Raw genomic sequence first — 21,195 nt, 5'->3', positions numbered from 1 at the left:
AGAGAACAACAGAGAGGGAGAATATGAGGAATTAAGATGCATGGGACGTACCTTGTAATAAAGATATGGAGCAATATTCAAACTAGCAGTTGTTTCCACTTCGTGGCAACATGTCAAGATGACTTAACATAGCAGGATAAAACATCTGGCCTGGGGAAAAAAAAAATACATGATGTCGAATTTCCAAATCATAATGTAGACTGCGTGGAAGAAAAACAACAGATAAGCAACTGTGTACCTTCTCAATAAGTGAAAGCATGTGGAAGATTTCCTTACACTGTGCAATCAGAAAGGAGATCCATCTCATAAGGTAGGGGTTCGTATAGAGACATGGAGCTTTCATTATAAATAGAAGGTTAGGGTTTACACCCACAGGACTACATTAGAAACAAGTTTTTTTATTATTATTTTTTCCCTCATGCTATTCATAACCTTCTGATTTTACAGCAGTGCGCTCAGAAAGGGGGAAAATAATCAGTCACAATTCTCTTTTATTAAAGTCTTTTCCTCCAAATCCCTATCGATTTAAAGAAATAAGGAAAAGTATACTGTCTTCTTTGCTATAGTACCTGCTAGCTCACACACACACACACACACACACACACACACACACACACACACACACACACACAGGGTTGATTCACAGCTGCCTAGTCCCTTGGGTATTTGAGCTTGAAGATCAGACAACATATAAGAATTCAGCCATGACTCAAAATGGAAACAAAGAAGACCATTCTTAGCAAAGCCTGCAATGTGAAATGAAAAACTACAGGCTGGAGGCTGGAGCCCCCTAGCCCGCTTCCCCACCCCATTGTCCTTGAGGGCACTACTGTTAAATACATATGACAGCCAAAGAGATGAGAATAGTTTCCAGAAAGCAATGATTGGATCTCCCTTTTCACGAGGTAGAATAGGCAGGACTATGTAAGCCTCTAAGTAGCACTTGAGAACAGGTCCTGGAAGGCAGCATTGTCTCCGTCTCATATGGCGCCTGAAGAACATATTATATTATATAGCCTTTCTCCAAGCCCTCCCTGCTCTGCCTGAGACCCTCTTCCTTTAGAAGCCTGCTAATAACAACTTCTGGATGACAATCTCCATCTTAACAAGCCGGATTAGTTAGTTTCAAGCAATGAACGGAGGCCATTTGTGCAGATGCTAATCAAAAAAGCAAAAGGAAAAAAAATTATAAAAGACCCATGTGCCTCTATCTCTTGTCAGTACAATGTAGATAAAGAGGAGGGTGGCCCAGAGCCACATCTGTGAGCTGACCTCTAAGGGACACAAAGGTCCCTGGGGCAGCGGGGTTAGAAAAGGAGGGAAGAGGGTTTGCATCAGGCCAGCAGCATACAACGGTGGCTCTGAAAGGGCAGTTATCAGGGAACTGTCTGAAGCTTTTTTTTCCTTGGCAGGTGTTCTGTCATTGTGTCCCATGGGGCTTTGCTTTTTCACGGACACTTCCCAGCTCCTAGCACAGAGCCTGGCACCGAGTAGGGGTACAAATTAAATGTTTGTTAGATGGAAGAGAGAGGGATGGAGGAGTGGATGCAGAAGGAAAGATTCCGAAATGTGAAGATGTCAAAAACAAACAAATCTCCCCAGTATATAATTGTCCTCTCTTTCCTCTCCACACCAAGAACTTGAAATTGTATTAAACATCACAGCACATTTGGAGAGATGTTCTCTGCCTCCGGAGCTCAATGGCTAGATTGACTATTAACATTCAATCACACATTTCAAATATTACACACAAAAAGGAAAGCCACTCAGCTGAGGCCTCGGACTTAGAATATCCCAGAAATTGTAAGCCCCTTTAAAAAAAAAAAAAAATCATGTCATTTCATCAGCTTCTCTGACAGGTTGCCTTTTTGTATACCACTACTAGGAGACTGACTCATGAAGGAAGGAATGTTTAGTTTCCTTTAAAATGGTCTGAGAATAACATAATATATACTCTGTTACACATGGGATTTGAGTGTGTTAATCAGTGTGAGAAAAAAAAACAAATTGTGAGGGAGAACACTAGCTCACATTCTCCAGACAGTGCAACACACACACACACACATTCACACAGAGCTTCTACTGGCTTCTTGAATTTTAACTGCCCTTCAGAGTACATGTTGCTGTTTTAGGAATTCTCTAAGCCAAATGTTTGCTGGAATGCTAACATCCTAAGAAGCTCAGGACATCCTGCCGAGATCATTTAGTGAGAAGATGTGAGGTAGAATAGGCAGGACTATGTAAACCTCTAAGTAGCACTTGTGAACAGGTCCTGAGGTAGGTTAGAAAAGGGTAAGTTTGAAAACTGGAATTATTCTTTAAGAGTGAAACATAAAAGTTGCCCCTCTGGGCAACACTCATCTTCTGTACTCATCGGAAAGAATATTTTTGTACAAGACGGTTGTAGTCAAACTCAAAAAGATCCCCATATAACTCCAAAATGTCTTTTCTACCATTTACAGATATTTCAAATCCAAAAATTTAAGCCCTTTAAGTATATTCAGCCCATATCACCTCTCAGTCACAGAGGTTTGTTTGGTTTTTGTTTTCTGGTGGGTTTTCTTGCTTGTTTGTTTACTACCAAAGGATTCCCGTTTTCATATGTCTCTGTCACCAGGAGTGGACGAAGGAGACTGTGTTGCTAATTCCAACGTTAGGATCAAGTTGGTTTCAGGCCTCGCCTACTTCCCTGGAGTGTTCAAAGCCCAGGTAAGACAGACCTGTTTGTTCAGAGGACCAGAGATTGAACCCACACCACAGCAGCCACCCAAGCCACTGCAGTGACAAAACCAGATTCTTAACCCACTGTGCCACAAGAGGACTCCCCAGAGTACCATTCTTACTGCCAACCTTCTCTGAGTCAGTCCTCAAAAACTGAACTAGAATCTTTTGTTGCAGTTGAGTTCCATGAGACTAAATTGGAAACCTACTGTATACAATACCCTGCAAAGCCCTGGGGGCCACAAAAGAAAGTCAGCACCTTCAAGAAGTTCACAGTCAAGCTGGGACAGTTACGACCAGATTACAGTGGTTATGATGTAGAGCCAGACAACGCAGCACCCTGAAAGAAGCATAAGCCAAGTGCCTAAGCAGAGTCAGAGAAGAGTTTATAAAAGGCTTTATGCAAAGTGGAAATTTTGATGAGCCTTGACAGGTTATATGTATGATTTCAACAGACTGGGGTATGGACAAGGATATTCAATACAGGAAATGACATAAGCATCGATGTAGAAAAATGTTTGAACACACTGAAGGGACTTGATTGTCTGAGGAGAAAGAGGGAAATTCAGGTGGGGGTCATATTAGAGGAGGTGGTCTGCAGTCCCAGGAGCATTTGGGAGCAGCTGAACATTTTTGAACAAAGGAGCATCATAATTGAAAATGGCAGCTTCACTAGGCTCAGGATACACCTTGCTTTGTGAAAATCCAAGGATGTTCCAGGCAAGTAGAACTCTCAAGGGTCCGTTACAAACAGGAAATCCAGGGAATTGCATGAAGCACCCTAATTTTTATAAAGCATACTTTCAGAAAGTATGAACGTTTAAGAGTCAAAACAGCAAGTTGTAAAGGCTGTCGCATTCTGTATGCCTTTGGAAATAAACCTTTCTATTTCAATCTTGGCATCATGACAAGACCGAGGAGGAACTAGAGAGATAATTAATAAGGGCATGAGGGGAAAGTGCAATTAAAAATGGCAAAGACTACCCCATAAATAAGTGCTTCATACTGAGAAAGATTATTACAGAGTTCTCCAGCTTCAAACCTGAAACCAAATCACTCTGAATATATAATTTGAACATTATTATGGGGGGAAAGGCATCGTGGTTCTGAGCTTCTGAATTATAGGAGAAATAAGATTTTATTCTGACCTCATCTTTCTGTCCGTTTAAGTCAACAAAGGAATCACACCTTAGTCCCAGTTGGTGTAACTCTCCATAACCTCAACCTTTAATGCTGTCCTTTAGTTTCTTAACAAGAAGAGGAAGTGGGATTGAGAATGCCTCAAGAAGTCTTTTCCAGCGAGATTAAAAAAAAAAAAAAAAAAAAAAAGTTTTGTGGGAAATGAGGAAGGAAACTCCCTTTATCTGAATAAGGGCCTTTGTCAGAAATAAAAACTAGCTGAAGAAAATCTGAAAGCTCAAGCCCCACCAGGCTTGGAGATGATTGAACCTCCGGCCCAGTTTATAGAGGTTGCTTAAAGATATTTCCTATCTAAAAAAGCAGTCTACGTGTTTGTCACTCCTAGGAGAACTTTTGGCTTCTGCTTTTTTGGATGGCATGGTTCAAAACTGAATCATTTCCTGCAATTTAATTTCATAGCTGAATGCAAAGTACAACAAGATAAGGTCACAAAGACACAGATCTATCTCCAGAAAGTGATCACACTCCTCAGGCTGCTGAAAGTAGAGATTTAATTGGACACAGTAGGTTTAGCTATTGTTGCAGCATGGAAATGTATTATTTTAAAAATGACCAGTGACCACAGCCAGCTCAAAAGGCATAGCAGTCAGAAAAAAAAAATTTTTTTTACTTCCAATTATTGCTTGAGATGGAAACAACTGCTTATGCCAATTTTAGACAATTGTGAGTAGCACCATTATTTCATAATCATCATCATCATCATTGTCCTGCCTTGATTTGTCTAGTGGTCTTAAAAAATGGGACAATGATCAGAGAGGAAAACTATTGTCCATGTTCTTTTTACCTTTGGTTAAGGAGGTCCACTGAAGTGAAAATGGGATGAACAGCTCTTGACTTGCTATTTCTGTTCAAAATATTAGAGTCACCTTTCATTTAATCAGGGGTTGGCAAGTTACACCCACAGTCCAAACCTAGATCACCAGCTGTATTTGTAAGAGGAGCTTTACTGGAACCCAGCCATGCTCATTTATTGACTTATTATCTATGGTTGCTTTTGCACTATAATGACAGAGTTCAATAGTTAATGACAGAGACTGTGTGGACTGCAAAACATAAAATATTTATTGGTCAGCCCCTTACCTTGCCAAACCCTGCTTTAAAGCACCATCACCCTTTCAGTTGCAGAGGGCATGGTTGTTGTCATTTGATAACACCTTTCTGATACACAAAGATGGAGGCAATTACAGTGACCAGACATCTCAGACCAGTGTCGCCTCTTCATGGGGGATTCAGACTTGGCACTGCCTTCATCATGGGACACTTGGGGGTAAGAATGCCACTTTATGTGTTGAGAGGAAGGGCCAGTGCTCCTGGTTTTCATCAAGAATGAGAAGCACTGGGCTTGACCCACAGATGGGCGATTCATCAGGAAGTGATGGTGAGGGTTGTTAAACTTGGAATTGCTTATTAAGCTACTGTGTGTTAATACATTTATAACTGTACATATTCTCATCCATCTGGAGTGGAAATATGTAAATGGAGAAACATAAAATTTGAGAACATTAACCTGATTGGACTCTTGAAAATTGCAGTAGCGGGATAATATAATGGAAATAATTTAGAGTTTAAATAATAATTTAGAGCTTAAATTTAGACTTGAGGTCAAATCCAGACCCTCACTAGCTATCTATCTTTGGGCAAATTTCTTACCCTTTTTGAGCTTCCATTTCTTCATCTTCAAAATGAAAATGCTGATAGCACTTTCAGTGTTGTTATAAGGACAGAATGAGATAATTCCAGAATAATGTCTGGCATAGCACAGTAAATGCTCAAGAAAAGGCAAAGGTAATGACTATTACACTATTTGGCTTCAACTAGGCAGGAGAGTTCCTTCCTAAGAAAGGCTGATTCAAATGTCCTTAGTAAACAGGACTAATGCTCTCCAAATGATGTAATTCTACATTCAACTTGCTTTTAATATTATGCTTAAAAATATTATGTCTTGTATTTTCACATTGCTTCTCCTCCCAAAGCTTCTTCAAATGAACTCAACATCTCTGTGTGTAAAGTATGGCACAGGAGTCAGCTATTTTGCCCATTTTACAGATGAAGAAAGTAAAGTTACACTCATAGTTCTATAATTAAGGAGTTAGGCTGAGACCTTGTCTCTCCTCCTCTTGGTCCATAGCACTTAGTACTACCCTGAACTTTATGTGATGGTCTTTTAAAAGTCAACTCTAACATCCTGGGAGAGTTCCGGGTCCCACTGAGAAAGCTACAGTGGAAGGAATAAGAGCAAGGGAGGAAGACACTGGGGAAGAAAGCAAGACACTAAGAAAGCAAGAATCCAAGAGAAGGATGATGCTTCAGAATGCAGACAAATGCAGTGTGTCTTTAAAAAGGACCATGTCTATACCTCTATATTGCTTACTATCTGAAGCTAAGCCAGAGGGATGTACATAGTGAGATCTTTGTCTCATTTCAGGAAGGATACAGGATAAAGATTCTGTGCCAGTAATCTTCCTTGGATTAATGGTTTCTCTTTTATCTGCTGTATTTCTGCTCAGATGTCTTTTCTCTGAATGAGTCAGAGGAATGCAAATGCTGGGCGCAGTCCGCCTGAAATATTTAAATCCAGTTTTGCAATGTTTTGCAGGTTTGGAAGGAAAAATTACACACACACACACACACACACACACACACACACACACACACAATGAAGGAATGGCAGATGAGAATTACAGATATATCAGCCAGCAATACAAAAATGTGGTATTTCAATTTGACAACAAACTCATTTTTCTTTTTCCATTTCTTTGTTTCTCCAGATCAACATTTCAATGCTTGATGTGAGTGGAAGGAATCTGCAACATTCTTTTGTGAGGCTCAGAATCTCATCAAGAATGTATCTGACTACATGGAAAACTGATTTTCTTTTGGCTCCTAAATGACAAGACTTCATTATGTCACAAGCACATCCCTGGGGAAAGTGTTCTCTACACACTGATAGAGAGAAGGTGGGACAGGTTGGATGGCTGGCCATGATTTGTGTGCATTTTCTTGATCCTTCCTTTTATTGATACACTCTGAACTGTTTATTCTCACATTCTGTCATAGACTTGCAGGCAGTGTCTCACTATTGTGACTAAGAGGGCTTCCTCTAAAAGGAAATCCGAATGGCATTAATATTCAAATCCTCTGGCTGGGTCTGCAGTGGCCTGATGGAGCTTGCACAGAGCTTCTGTGCTGCCAGGGAACAAATCTTGGGAAATACAGCTGAGCAAATTGGGATTTAGCGTCCATCCCCATGTGCAGTACTTAACATGAAACTCTTATAATGAAAAGTCTCCTCCAAAGGCTTTTATTGCTGCCAGAAAGAGTTCCTACCATGTGAACCCAAGGACAGAGGGAGGCTTTCTTATTTTCCTTTCCACCTCATGTGAAAGAATAATCTCATGCCTTCAGGACAAAGGCTTCTTTAAACAACAAAGTGAAATGCTTTCAACGTCCATGAACATCTCCCAACATCAATGAGATTGCTATTCACAGATGAAAAAGGCGGGGGAGATGTTGGGCATGAACAATCGGTCAATACGGCGTTACCCTCGAAAACCAGAAAGCCAGAATTTGAAATGTGAAACATCTCCCACTCCTGGTAAATTAGGATTGATGAGTTCCCAGGGATGTTCAACTTCCTTTGACTTTACTTAAATGATTTATAACCCTTCTCCACGCCATGGTTTCTGAATTTTCTCCAAGCGTGTACCTGAACTGAGGCTGGGAAAGGTTTGGCACAAGAGCACAAAATCATACTTCTTTTTCTCAAAACGTTGTCATAAATTGGTGTGTGGAATTCCACGCAGCGATCACCAGGCATCTAGAATGTGTGGGTGCTGTGTTAGGTCCTGGGGCACGGAGATCAGTAAAACCCAGTCCTTGCCCTCAGAGAGCTCTCAGAGAAAGAAAAAAAAAATTAAGTCACTTGAGTTGACACTTAAAGATTTTAACCAAGGGAGAGAAGGACAAAAGCAAAAGAGACCTAAAGTGAGGTCACAATCTCTAGACAAGCAAATAAATATACGTTCAAATATGGCTACCTCTAGGAATACAAAAATATGTTGACTTGGCCAAGTCAGATTTGTTGGGTTTCTATTATCCATGCTCCCTATTGATCAAGATTGATTGATGTCACCCAAGGGTCCACTTTAGAAGTTTACATGTTCTGAGAAAGGTCAGACTTCAATCTCTCTGAAGGAGATTTTAGTGGCCCAAGCCTCTGCCCAGCAGTCAACTCTCCACCTCATTCTCTTTCCAAAAAACCACTGGAAGAATCAAATTCTCTGAGGTCTCTGGCAGCAGCGGGCATGATACAGGTCCTCTTTGGACCCCATTCAGTCCTTCAGCAGACTGTCAATTGTAGGGTCTAAATGAGAAATGAGAAGCAAGGCAAAGATCTTTCTCAAAGAGGTTCAGTGAAGTCTCTGCCTAGCATGGAGCTACATTCTGCCTGGTACAAAAACGCAAACCACACTTTGAAACAACTAGCCATTTATATCCCCTTGGAAGGACTCCAATGCTTCTGTCACCCTATGTGTGTTCTCCAGAACTGAAAGACGATCAAGGTATACATTAGATATTTCTAATATCTATATATACATACATGAATATATATGTATTAAATATATGCATACATGAATATATTCAATACATATTAGAATAGAATATACATGAATATACTTAATACATATTAGAATGTATATGAATATACTTAATACATTAAAATAGAGTAATATTTGATATATATTATAGATATAAGAATACATTTGATATAAATTAGAATTGTTTTTATATATTCATATATATGTATATTAAAATCCCAATTCCAGTGGCTACAACTTATCCACTGAGTCCGCTTAGGAAACCAAGTGTCTTTCACCAAAATGCTTTTGCTCTTAACACCAGAATTCAAACCATCATCTCCGCTACAGAGAGAGATTTTGCATCCATAGACACATCTCAGCCCACAAAATTAACCTTCTATGGCTTAGGGTGTGTGTTGTTGAGAAGGGTTTTTCCAGTGCTCATTTAAATGAGATGGAAACTAATTTACTCTCATAAATGATATCAAGACTCTGGATGGCACAGTATGAAAAATGACCAAGTCCACTCATGCATCAGACAGGCTAATTCTGGCAAAGTTGGTGCTGACAGCATTAAAAAACAATGATGGAAGAGTCTGGCCTTGTTGTTGTCATTTTAATTGTCACTGTGAGTGACGAAAAATGCATTCCCAGCTCCAGCATACTTACCTCTCTCAGCTTTGTAATACCTTACCTGGGGCCTGTGTCACTTGAAAGTGTGATAAAAAATAAATAAATAAAAAGGAAAAGAAGTGTATATGTGAACACATGAGAGCTAGAGGGAATGGGAAGAAAGAAACAGAGACAAGTGAGCAATGGAATCAGAGAAAGACAAAGAGAGAAAGACAGAGGGAGAAAATGATAAACAAGGATTATTTCGGATGGCTCTTTCTGAATATCAAACACAGAGTGCTGTTAGTAATTTCATGGAAAAGGCTAGTTTTTGCAAATCAAAAACCTGCAATGTTTCCAAGATCCACTCTTGAGTTTTCAGGCAAGACAGCCCAGAATTTCTTGTTAAAAGCTTAAGGGCTCAATTTATGCTAAGCATTCAAGGAAATGTCTCATCCAAACAGGATATCGTTTTTCATATTAAAGAAGCAAACCGATCTCAGAGCATAAATGTTATTATTCACAGTCGCAAAGGAAAATGGCATTTACTTTCTCTTTCTTCATAGGGAGGGAAGAAGGAGGCTTTCCCTTCTTTGGGGCCAGAAGAGGGCTCAGAAATCCTGTTTCTACTCCTGAAAGAAACATTTATTTCTCCCAACCCCAGGAGGTGAGTCCCAGACTTCCTCCATGGCACTGACTGCTTTGATGGGTCAGTGTACAGTATGTGCCTGTTGCTTTTCAATGTATGTTTGGGGGAAAGAATCAAAGCTAATTTCCGTGTGTGAAAAGCTAGCAGATCCCATTAGTGATTGTGGCATCACTTCAAAATGATAAGGCTGCTGGATGCAGGTTCTCTGAACTGAACATCCAAATGGGAATTTATGATGTAGAACTTCAGTTTTATCACCTATAGGCTTCAACACACAAAGGAAAAACTACATTTTTTTTCCCTAGCAGAAATGTTAACATTAACCCAGTAAACCACCCGTGCATGGTTTTCTCACCTCTACCCCATCCCTGCATCATGTTTTCTTCTTCAAACAGGTTGGGGTGGAGAAGGGAGTCATCGGGATCATCATTTCCAGTTTCCACTTGATGGATCGAAAGAATGCACCTTCCATGAACCCACATGGCCTCTTCTTCAGACAACCACAGCCAAAATCCCAGAAGCAATTCAAATGGGACTACACCACAACCCAATTCTCTAAATTATCCTTATAACATCTCTATCTGGTAGAATTCTTCACTATTTTGGTTCCAAAACCCACGAAGTCATTTCTCATCCTTATGAAGAACTAGCCCAAGTAGAGCTTTGAAAAAAATTTGGGAAAGGAATATTTTTTAAAAAGAATGTATATATATATATGTAAGTCACTTTGCTATACAACAGAAATTCACACATTGTAAATCAACTATTCTTCAATTAAATACATTTTTTTAAAAAAGATTTAGTCAGTGATACTTAATGGTTGTCATTACATTCAAGATGCACCTGATCCATAAATGTACCTAACTAGACGATTCATATGTCCGAAGAAAAAGGCAGGCACTGCTGAATTCTATTAGGATGGAGCACACTTTATTAGAAAGTTTATTATGAAACAGTATTTGGTATTTCCACCTATAAAACTGGGTGGTCTCCATGTAATGATATGTGATTTTTTTTTTCCAAGACTAGATTTACATTACTCAAAATATGAAGAATTCCTATCTGGGCCCATCAGTTTCATATAAAAAAAAAAAAAAAAACAGGATTCATGCCAGTTTAATATGATCTCAGGCAGAGTAGTAATACCCTTCCCTGTTCCAGATCCAGGAAAAGAAAAACAGAGTCACTGAGAGTGATACTGGAACCCCTCCTTATTTGATTTGGTCAAGGATTCCTCTGCAGCTATTGTTTGCTGTGTGTTCCAGCACGAGTTGCTATGGTCAGTGGAAGATATAAAGACACAGAGTGAAGCAAAAGATAACTGATATCTACTCAGTGCCTACCATGCCAGGTACAGCTGATTATCTCTTTCAATCCTCAGAGTTGCCCTATGAGGTAAACATCCCAATACCCACTTTACAAATGATGAAACAGAATCACTAAGACTTGTCCACAATCTTAGATCTGGAAGACTGTGGAGGTGAAAATAAACTCAGACCCCTCCTATCTGATTCCAAAGCCTAAACCAGAAGACTCTAAAGCAATGGTTTTCAAACAGTGTCCCAGTATTTCAGGGGTTCCTCAAATATTTGATTGGGATTTTTAAATATAGACTATGTTCTTAAAACAATGATTTAAAAAAAAAAAAAAAACAAGAAGTACATTCAAGTGCTATATACTCAATGATAACATTTTGGAAACTACCATGAATTAACTGGTTTAATTGCTGGCTGAGTTTATGATAAAACATATCTATATAACATTTAAAGTACATGCTATGACTAAAATAATGTTTTATCAATTTCATATGTTGAATTTGCATAGAATTTGAATAGACTAAAAAAAAAAGACGTTTGAAAATCACTGCTCTAAGGCTGGCATTCGCAAGTAGGGAGGGGACAATATAACTCCCAAGGGGGTAAAATTTGGTTCTTGAGTCACCAAAATCTTAGCTACTACACTAGTTTCCCCTTCTGCCTTCCCAAAGGTCATGGTACACAAACAAGTAAGTATCCAGTATTTTTGCAGTATTGAAATTTCATGGGGGGAAGGGGTTTAGAAAAAAAAGTTCTTTAAGAAGGAGATAATGAAAACAAGGTTGAGAAACACGGCTCTAGGGTATTAAGAATTTCAGAGAATTTGAAACAGAAAAGAGGGCTAGCGTGGTCCTTATTCAGCTTGAGCAGCCTACATCACTTGAATTGTAACTCTGTGGGGAGCTCGCCTTGGAGACTAAGCCTGGCTTGTTTGCAACCTGAGGATTTTCTCTCCATAAAAGGCTTTTATGAGCTCCAATCCCTTTGCTTCTGAGAAGAGATTTAGCAACCTGAGCCAGCCCCCTCATTTTGCAGAAGGAAAAACTGAGGTCCAGAGAAGCCAAAAGGTTTGCTCAAGGACACAGGCTGTTGCGGCAGTCCAAACTCAAACCCAGAACAGCACCCTACACAGGGTGGGCGCTCAAAAAGTGTTCTGTGACATGAATGAGTGAAGAAGAAATGACTTTAACAAAGAGATTTCATTGGAAAGACCAGGTACAAGAATTGTTTAAACCAGCTGTGTGCAGACTGCCTATTCCACATCACCTGTGGAAAGAGCAAAAGAAACTCGCCACCTAAATTTGCCTGATAGTTGAAGAGCTTTAGGAGAAATGTTCTATACCTCCCAGCACCAGCTGAAGAGGAAGAGTGTCAAGAGCCAATGCAAGTGAGTTCTTCCCTTAGCTGACCCAACCACCCATCTTTCCTTCATTTGTTTGTTTCCCTTCTTTAAAGCTCTTACAATACTCCTAGCGTAGTACCATCTGCTGAAGCGGGATGAGCAGGTAGCTTTAAAATGATGATAGTTCTGGGAAATGATAATCACTAGGTCATGGAAAGCGGCACTGCAGTGTATAAATAAGATAAGTGAAAGTGCTGAGGATGGCATGTTTGCTTTAATAAAATGTGCTTTCCCTTTGTGTGGAGAATGCCTTTCTCGAACGCCTGGGGAGAGAAGCTGAACTGTAGACCAGAAACACGCAGACGGTTCCAGAATCTGGCCATGAGGGTGGGATGAGGGGGGAGAGGGATGAAATATGACTTACTGAGACACAAAAGGAAAGGACTTGGAACCAGAGCCTTTGTGTTGAATTGCTGAAGCGATGGAATGAGATCAGAACTTCCAGGTTCATTCCAAAGCTCCCTTTGGTAGAGGCAATACGTTGCAGTGAAAAGAGAGAGGGCTTGGGTTACAGCACAGCTCTCCTCTAACTATGTGACCTGGGGAAACTCAATCTCTTTGAATCCTGATTTTCTCATCTATGAAAAGGGGATAGTATCTCACATGGTTATCGTGAGGATTAAATTAGAGATTGTAGGCAAAGCGCCAGCCATACTACCTGATATACCTTTGGCATTTAATAAATAAATAGTAGTAATGATGCTGAGGATGTGATGCCCAAGATGATGATAGCGGGGTGGTGGGTGTGGTAATGATGGTGATGATCCACAGGCATTTTCTAGAAAGTATCTACATTTACACACTGAGTCCCAAAGATCACAAGCAGCTTAGAAGCTACCAGGCCCTGTGAGATATGCCATTAGAAAGTACAATTCATAGAGCAAGAATTCCCTTTGCAAAGTATTTCAGTGAGCAAGAACTGAAGTCTTGAAAACATGAGCAGCTTCAGAACTTATCCAGATAAATCGTCTGACTTGGGCTTTCTGCAAATGCAAAGTATTTTCACTGATATTCTCTCATCTTATCCCCACAGCAGCAATGTGAGGTTCCCAGAGCAAGTACAACATACCCATTTAACAGATAAGAAAACCCAAGGCCTCAGGAGGTTTTAGTCATTTAGTCCTAGCCCAGTGTTGCACAGAGAGGTGATACCAATACCAAAAGCCTGGTTGTCTGCTTCCTATCCCAGTGGTACACTGAGTCTACTCCTTGAAAATTTCTACCTGGAAATGAGTGTGGACCTCATGCAGGTTAGGTGCAGTTGCCCCATCTCTGCATTTTATTGTGCAGTCATCTATCCTCCACCTGACTCCTTCCCCCTGAGTCAGCATGGCATTCCCCTAGATCATCTCCTTACCTCTGTGCCCTCCACTCCTGACCCAAAGTAGGAAATCCAGGAGAGACTCATAAAAGAATCCTTCCCCTTGGAAACCAAGAAAATGAGGTGTCTATCAAACCAGATACATAAATGGCATCATCTGACCATTGCATGATTGCTAGGGGAGCAAGGCTGAGAAGGCTGTGGAAAGCTCTGCTGTCCCCCAGTGGACAGAACAGAGCTGACTTCGATCTGCAAGGCTATCATCCCCTGCTGGGGATACTCTCTTTCTCTACCCTCAGATCCAACTCTGATCATATAAATGATGGATCCTCCTCCTCAGCAGTCCTATGACCAAGAGAGGGCAGCATCCTTTCTTCAGTTGGGGAAACATAAGTCACAAATAGAGTGTCATATGCAGAAACACACAAAGTTTTAGTTGAAAAGCTATGTCTTAAACAGATTTCCTTATTCCAGTCCCATCTTCTTTGAACTATACCAGATTGTTGCCTGCATCAATTAGATTTGGTGGCAAACAACAGAAATTCCAATTCAAATCTTGAATTTTTTCTTCTCTCTCTCTCTTTTGGTTTTGCTCTTTGTTTGTTTAAATAACTAAGTAGTCCAGGGGTAAGTAAGCCTGGTTTCAGATCTCAGGTTAAGGTCTGACTTCTCTTCCTCCACATGGTGGCGCTCTAGCAACTACAAGTTCTCTGCTTGTGGAGGCTGTTTGGTTCCTCACATCCTCTGGGTACCATCCTCCAAGAGAACTGTCTCTGCAGTTCCATATGGGTGGTGAGCTTCACTCTGATTGGATTGTCTAAGTCATGTGTCCATCACTGGACCAATCATAATAGGCAGAAGGAAGGGATACTTAATTATTTCAGGTTTATCAGAGCCTGCCACTGGAGTCAGGGGTAAGATCAGTCCCATGCAGTCTATGTAAACGATTATGGTGGAGAGAGGTACTTTGTCAAAGGAAATTCAAAGTGCTATTATCAGGAAGGAGGAGCAATGAAATCTGGGCAGGAATCCCAAAATGACATCCAATCCTTTATTCTACAAACATTCTTTGAATTCCTATTGTGTGCCAATTGCAGGCAAGAGGTAAATTTTAAGAAAGGAGAGAGCAATGGCTACCTAAGCAGATCTCAGTCTTAGCATATACAGACCCAATCTTCAATCGCACTTTAGCCTCTAAGTCACCCAAATTGCTCCTCTGACCAGAGAGAGTGTAAGCCGGGCTGGTGAAAGGCACAGCAGAGTGGTGAGTTTAAATTGTTTTTGATTTGCAAGGCATCTAGAATCCTAGAATCATGTCATACAGTAGAAAGGGCAGTTACAGTGTAGCAGTTACAAGCACAGGTTCTGGAGTCAAACTGTTTGAGTTTGAATCCTGAGTCAGTCACTCCCTAGCTGTATGAACTTGCAAGTTATTTGACCTATCTGGGCCTTAGGTTCTTTACTAGTAAAATGGGAATAATTATAGTCACCTGAGGTCAAATCACAGTCATCAGCTAACTTTTTTTACAAAGGGCCAAAAAGTAAATATTTTAGGCATTATGGCCCATGTGGTCCTATGGCACCTATCTACCCTGCTATTATAATGTGAAAACAGCAATGGATAGCATATGAACAAATGGGCATGACTGTGCCAATAAAACCTTATTTACAAAAACAGGTAGCACATAGATTCATCTGACATGAAGAGCTCAATAAGAGCTCAAAAATTTTATAGCAAATAACATCTAACTGTTTATTATTCTCTTTTACACACCATCCCTCTCTCTCAATAGACTCTATCCACCCTTCCTTGACTATGCTGATGGTAGATTTATTATTTCACGTATATACACATTAATCGTTTATTTATTGACTTAGCGACATAGAAGATCAGGAAGACTCTCCACTAATTGGATGACTCTTCAGATGTTTAAATTGTCTTGTCCCTATGCCTTAAAGAGGAAACACTCAGCAAAAACCTTGGCATGTTGTACACAATCCAGTGCTGGGGTGATTCATAGCAAGTAAAGAATAATAACTTATTATTTGTTATAAATAAGCTGTCAACCTCATTAATGAATGCTCACTTGCAGACATTTACTCCCATCAAAACGATTTCCTTCTGTTGCAAGCTACCCCTCAAGTTTTCTCCTCTACAACCACACTCCAGGTCCAGAAATCTCTACTCAGATTTCATGGTGCTCAGTCATGCTGAGGTGTCTCAAGAGACACAAAAACAACACTGGAGTTAAAAGTTACTTCTTCCTGCTGGGTTAATAATTAGGTAAAACCAGTTTGAAGCAAAGAGAAATCAGTGTGTCGAGTTCAGGATGAATTAGTAAGGAAGGAGGCAAAGTGAGGAATTGCAGAGTTGGTATATAACTGCCGAGAACTTCACCCTCTGCTGGGTGGGAAAGGAGAGATGACAAGGAAACCCATTCAGGAGCCTTAACTTAGGATCAGCAAGGAATCCCCACACTCAGACTCAGAGCCCTACCTGTGAAAAGACTTTTTCGCTAATCCAAATGAATAACTCTGTTGTTTATTGGTGAGACAGAGACGATGACTTAAAACTTGACAAATTACCAAACATCTCCCCCTTTGCACTTCTGCTGGCAGCCTAACTCACTTTATCTTGTACCGAGGCATCTGCTCTGTAATTCAGCATCTTCCCCCAAATCTGTATGACAAAAGAGAAACTCTATATCTCATTTGTACATTTTGTTAGGATGGCTGCAACTCCCAATCAATGTGCACCAATCAATACGTACGTTATCCAGAATGCCAAGTGACAACCCCAGGAAAAACAAGAAGAAGAAGAAAAGCTGACAAGTTCTCTGCTTATTAGCACAAAAACACATGGCCAGGCTTTATGTCTTTTGGTAGAAAGGTACACAGGTGAGCCCATATATGGCCCATGATTTTGTTACCTGGGAAGGAATCAGGGAAGATGGGAATATTCCACATTTTTGGGCAAAACTGTGTCAACCTCAGTCAGAATAAAAGAATCTCCCATCCATCATACTGCCTTATACAGCCAAAGACATCTATCCAAAGGCACTTAGTGTAGTTAGTCTGAAATATACCAAGGCCAAACTTAAGTTTGTAAAAGCAAAATGCCACAGACTCGTTTGGTCATGCCGCTGGTGCCACCTACAGCCTGTTGACCTGGAAGATGCACATTCAGTTAGCCATACCACCTGAAGCGCTTCTCTGCACTTTTTCTACAAGGATAACCCCTGGCGTCATTCAAATACATAAATACATACAGCCACTCCCATGCACCTGTTTCCCAGGACTAGGGTTTTAGTGGAAGAAGCTAAGAAATCACAAAAGTCCTGGTAACCTAGAGAGAACTGCATGGGTTTTAAAGTAAAATAGGGTCAAGTTTGATTTTCAATGCTGCCCTTACTAACTGTAGGACTCTGGGCAATGTACCACTCTGTCTTCTCACCCATAAAATATTAATAATGATATCTACCCCCAGTATTGCTGTAAGAATTAGAGCAATGCATGTTAAATGTTTAATATATATTAAGGATTCAATAGATAAGTTATTTTCCCAGAAATACAAGTTATGTGGGTCTGAAGTATAATTCTTCCAGCCATGCTATCTGCTCCTCCCTATGTTGACATATCTTTTGGTCATCTCAGGAATCATAGGAGGGCCAGGATCCAAAAGACATAGAGGAAGAAGAATGAAAAGAACAGATAAAAGGAGAAGAAAGGGAGGACCAACAGCAACAATTGATACTTATGCTTACAAGATACCAGAAATTGTTCTAAGCTGTTGATATTTATTAAGTCATTTCATATTCACAGCAACTCTACAGGGTGGTACCACAATTATCCCCACTATGCAGATAAGAAAAATATGGCACAAAGCAAGGAGCATGGGATTTGCTCAAGGCTACAGCTAATGCGAACCAGAGCCAGGATGCAAACCCAGATAAAACTGCTCCAGACTGTGCACAAGTGATTACAGCTTTAGGACCCAAAGAAGCAACTTGAACCTACTCAATTAAAGACTTCAGAGAGCTTTAAGCCATAGGCACTCTTCTTTTTCCCAGAGGCACTAGGATGTAATTTTTTAAAACAGGTAACCTAGTAGCTTAAAAATACTCTCTGACATGAAGAATTCAGAAAGGGCAGTGATGGTACATCTACTAGTTCAAAAATGTGCCCAGGTAAGATTGTGCCTCCTGCAATATATGTCTCTTCAGACCAACCAATTCAAAAGCACTGGGGAAACTAGGAAGCTTAGCATCACATTGGTTCTTGCTTTTCCTTCCGTGTACTATTTTTGGTCTTTAGCATCAATTAGACACATGGTTGAGTATTCTTACTGCTTGAGTTGTACTTTTTAATATTGAAGGATATGTATGGGAGTGACAGGTAAATGTATCTTCATTGTCAGATCCTTGAGGGTGGAAATATAGACAGATATCCTGGACAAAACCAAAAGGGAGACTTGGTTCAGATGTCAGGTTCTCCAGGTTCCCTCCAAGAGAGGATTTGTTGTTGATGTTACAGGGGTAGGAAATTAAAAGGAAGCATGTTTCCACATGTTCAGCAATCTCCCAGTCTAAAAAGCCCCACGGTCTATGATTTTCTTTTCTGTGGAAACATTCATTTGTGCTGTATATTAGATTCCAGTTATAAGTGATATCATATGGTATTTGTCTTTCTCTTTCTGACTTATTTCACTTAGTATGAGAGTCTCTAGTTCCATCCATGTTGCTGCAAATGGCATTATATCATTCTTTTTTATGGCTGAGTAGTATTCCATTGTGTATATATACCACATCTTCCTAATCCAATCATCTGTTGATGGAGTAGCATTGAAAACTATGTCTAGATACTTACATCACAACACAATGGGAGGAAAAAGTATGTATACATGTGTGTGTAACTTCGTCCTCATGCTGTACAGTGGGAAAAAAAATAAAATTAAATAAATAAATAAATACATAAAAAGCCCCACAGAATTTAAATGCACTCAAAAGTTCACAAGCTAAAACCAAAATGTCCTGATTCTATGGTGCAAATAATATAGATCCAGAAAGCTTAAAGAGGTTGAGAATGGGAAACTCCAGAGGTGGCACAAAAGAAAGGTCCTGCAGCTGGGGACAGCCAAGGGAACCTTGCAGGAGCTGACCATTAAGGTCCAATTCTTCTCCCCAAGGAGTAAGAACAGAATGAATGGGCAAGTGTTGGTTACAGTGTGGGAAAAGCTAGGACACAGGCCTTCCTACTACAGTACCAGTGGGAATTACTCAGGAGGGGGGTTTGGAGGAGGGGAGGCGATTCTGTTAGATGACAGAAGGACCAGAATCACCCTGGTTATTCTCTTAAATGCCCATGCTCCTGAACTCTCTTTGGTCTTCAGAAAGTTCAAAATGGACTCTCAGGATATCAGTGAGTCAAAGCTTGAGACTTGGGATTCTTGTGTATCTCCAAATTCATCTCAGAACTTCAATACTGTCCCAGCTTAAAGGTTTTGGTAATGTCACTGAGGCATCTCTACAACTTCAATGTGACCAAAAGCTATGAAAGCCACAGTAAGCAAATCAACCAACTAGCGTTTAGATTCCAGGCAATTCAAAGCCAGTTGCTAAAGGCAGCCTAAGAAGGGAGGCTTATTTATGTGGATTAAGTGCTAACCACTTTCTTCCTATTTCTTTCTTCCTTTCTTCCTTTCTTTCTTTTTCTTTCTTTCTCTTCCCCTTCCCTCTCTTCCCCTCCCTCCCTCATTCTCCCTCTCTCTCTCCACTTGCTTTGGGGGTATCATCTTGTCAGCAGCACCTTAGAGAGGCCCATGTGGCAAAGAATGGAAGCCTCCTGCCAAATGCTTCCAGTCATCAGTGAGTGAGCTTAGAAGTAGATTTTCCAGCCACAGTCAAGTCTTTAGCACTGCAGCCTTGTCTGACAGCTTGATAGAAACCCCATGAGGGACTCTGAGCCAGAACCATCCATCTAAGTAGTTCCCAAATTCCTGATCCTCAGAATCCATGTGTGATAATGTTTCTGGTTTTAAGTTACTAGGTGGTCAGGTAATAGTTATGCAACTATAGATAACTAGTGCAAATACTTGCTTAAGTCCTATAGCTGAAATACAGTGGTGGGTCTCTTTCCCAAACCCATGCCCTTAGCATTGTCCCATTCTGCCAAGTGTATAGCAGTCCTGTGCTCCCTAACTATGGCTTCTGTTATAGTTTTAAAAGAAAGATAAATCCAGTCAAGCTAGCTCAAGTAAAGTGGAGATTAATGAAGGAAGCACTAAGCAAATCATAGACCTCCAAGGATAGGAAACAAAGAAGGATAGAGTGTCTGACAACTTTTAATAAGAAAGAGTGAGGTTGAGCAACTTATCATGCCATGAATAATATCTATAAATGCTAGAAGGAAAAAAATAAACCCTTGAGAGCTCCAGGAACCCAAAAATGGCAGGCATATTTTGGAAGGCAGTCAAAAATTGTAGCAAGAAAACAACCCAGAGTGAATTCCAATTTTTTACCAGGTATGCCCTGAAGGCAGCTAGAATTGTGGCCAAGGTGGCACGTCTGAAATTAAAAAAAAAAAAAAAAAAAAAAAAAAAAAAAAAAGTTACTATTCTGGCTGGAAGAACCAGGTAAAAAAAGTCCAGGAAAACCAGACAACCATAGAGTGAGGGGAGAAGAAAGCCAGGAAAGAACACTAAATTTGAACTTAAATTCAGCCTGTCTCTGCCTGACCCCTGAACCATGTATTAGTGGGTGAAATGGAAATCAGGTAGCAGCTAAGGCTTAAAGAACTGATCTCAGGTCTGAAATTCCACCCACCATAAGCTTTACAGTTTTCTGCTTAAGTCAAACCAAGTTTGTTGCCTGCTAAAATAAAATATCAGCATTCTTTAGAGCAATATAACAAAATCCAGAGTTTCTACAATATAACACAGTGTTCAGGACCAGGGGAGTTCCCGTTGTGGCTCAGTTGTTAACGAATCCAACTAGGAACCATGAGGTTGTGGGTTCGATTCCTGGCCTCACTCAGTAGGTTAAGGGCCAGCATTGCCGTGAGCTGTAGTGTAGGTCGCAGACGTGGCTCAGATTCAGTGTTGCTGGGCCTCTGGTGTAGGTCAATGGCTACAGCTCTGATTAGACCCCATGCCTGGGAACATCCATATGCCGCAGGTGTGGCCCTAGAAAAGACAAAAAAAAATATGTATATATTCACCAAATAATTTGGTCTACAGGAAATAACATAAATAATAGATGCCAACCTTAAGATCGTCCCTGTTTGGGTTTATGGAAAAAGTATTTTAAAGTAGCTATTATAGGTATATTCAGTAAGGTTAAGGAAAATACATGCTTAATGAATAACAGAGACTTCAGCAAAGAAATGGAAGAATAAAA

The 21,195-nt window shown here is 40.3% G+C and overlaps 1 long non-coding RNA gene across 11 annotated transcripts in view; it reads right to left on the bottom strand.

Annotated features, from left to right (window-relative positions):
- LOC110256021 (uncharacterized) overlaps positions 1–21,195 on the bottom strand; it is a 494,788-nt gene that overhangs the window by 430,412 nt on the left and 43,181 nt on the right. For all 11 annotated transcript variants that reach the window (XR_014825674.1, XR_014825659.1, XR_014825658.1 and 8 more), the window contains one exon: positions 52–150. This is a non-coding gene — a long non-coding RNA (uncharacterized LOC110256021). The remainder of the gene's footprint in view (positions 1–51; positions 151–21,195) is intronic.

The sequence above is a fragment of the Sus scrofa genome, chromosome 1 (assembly GCF_054392235.1).
Source record: "Sus scrofa isolate SSC_HxYL_T2T_F1_AM1 chromosome 1, Sscrofa_HxYL_maternal_Yorkshire_Landrace_v2.0, whole genome shotgun sequence".
Classification (NCBI taxonomy): domain Eukaryota; kingdom Metazoa; phylum Chordata; class Mammalia; order Artiodactyla; family Suidae; genus Sus; species Sus scrofa.
Note: the sequence above shows the minus strand (reverse complement) of the source record. Positions and strands in the feature narration are given on the sequence as shown.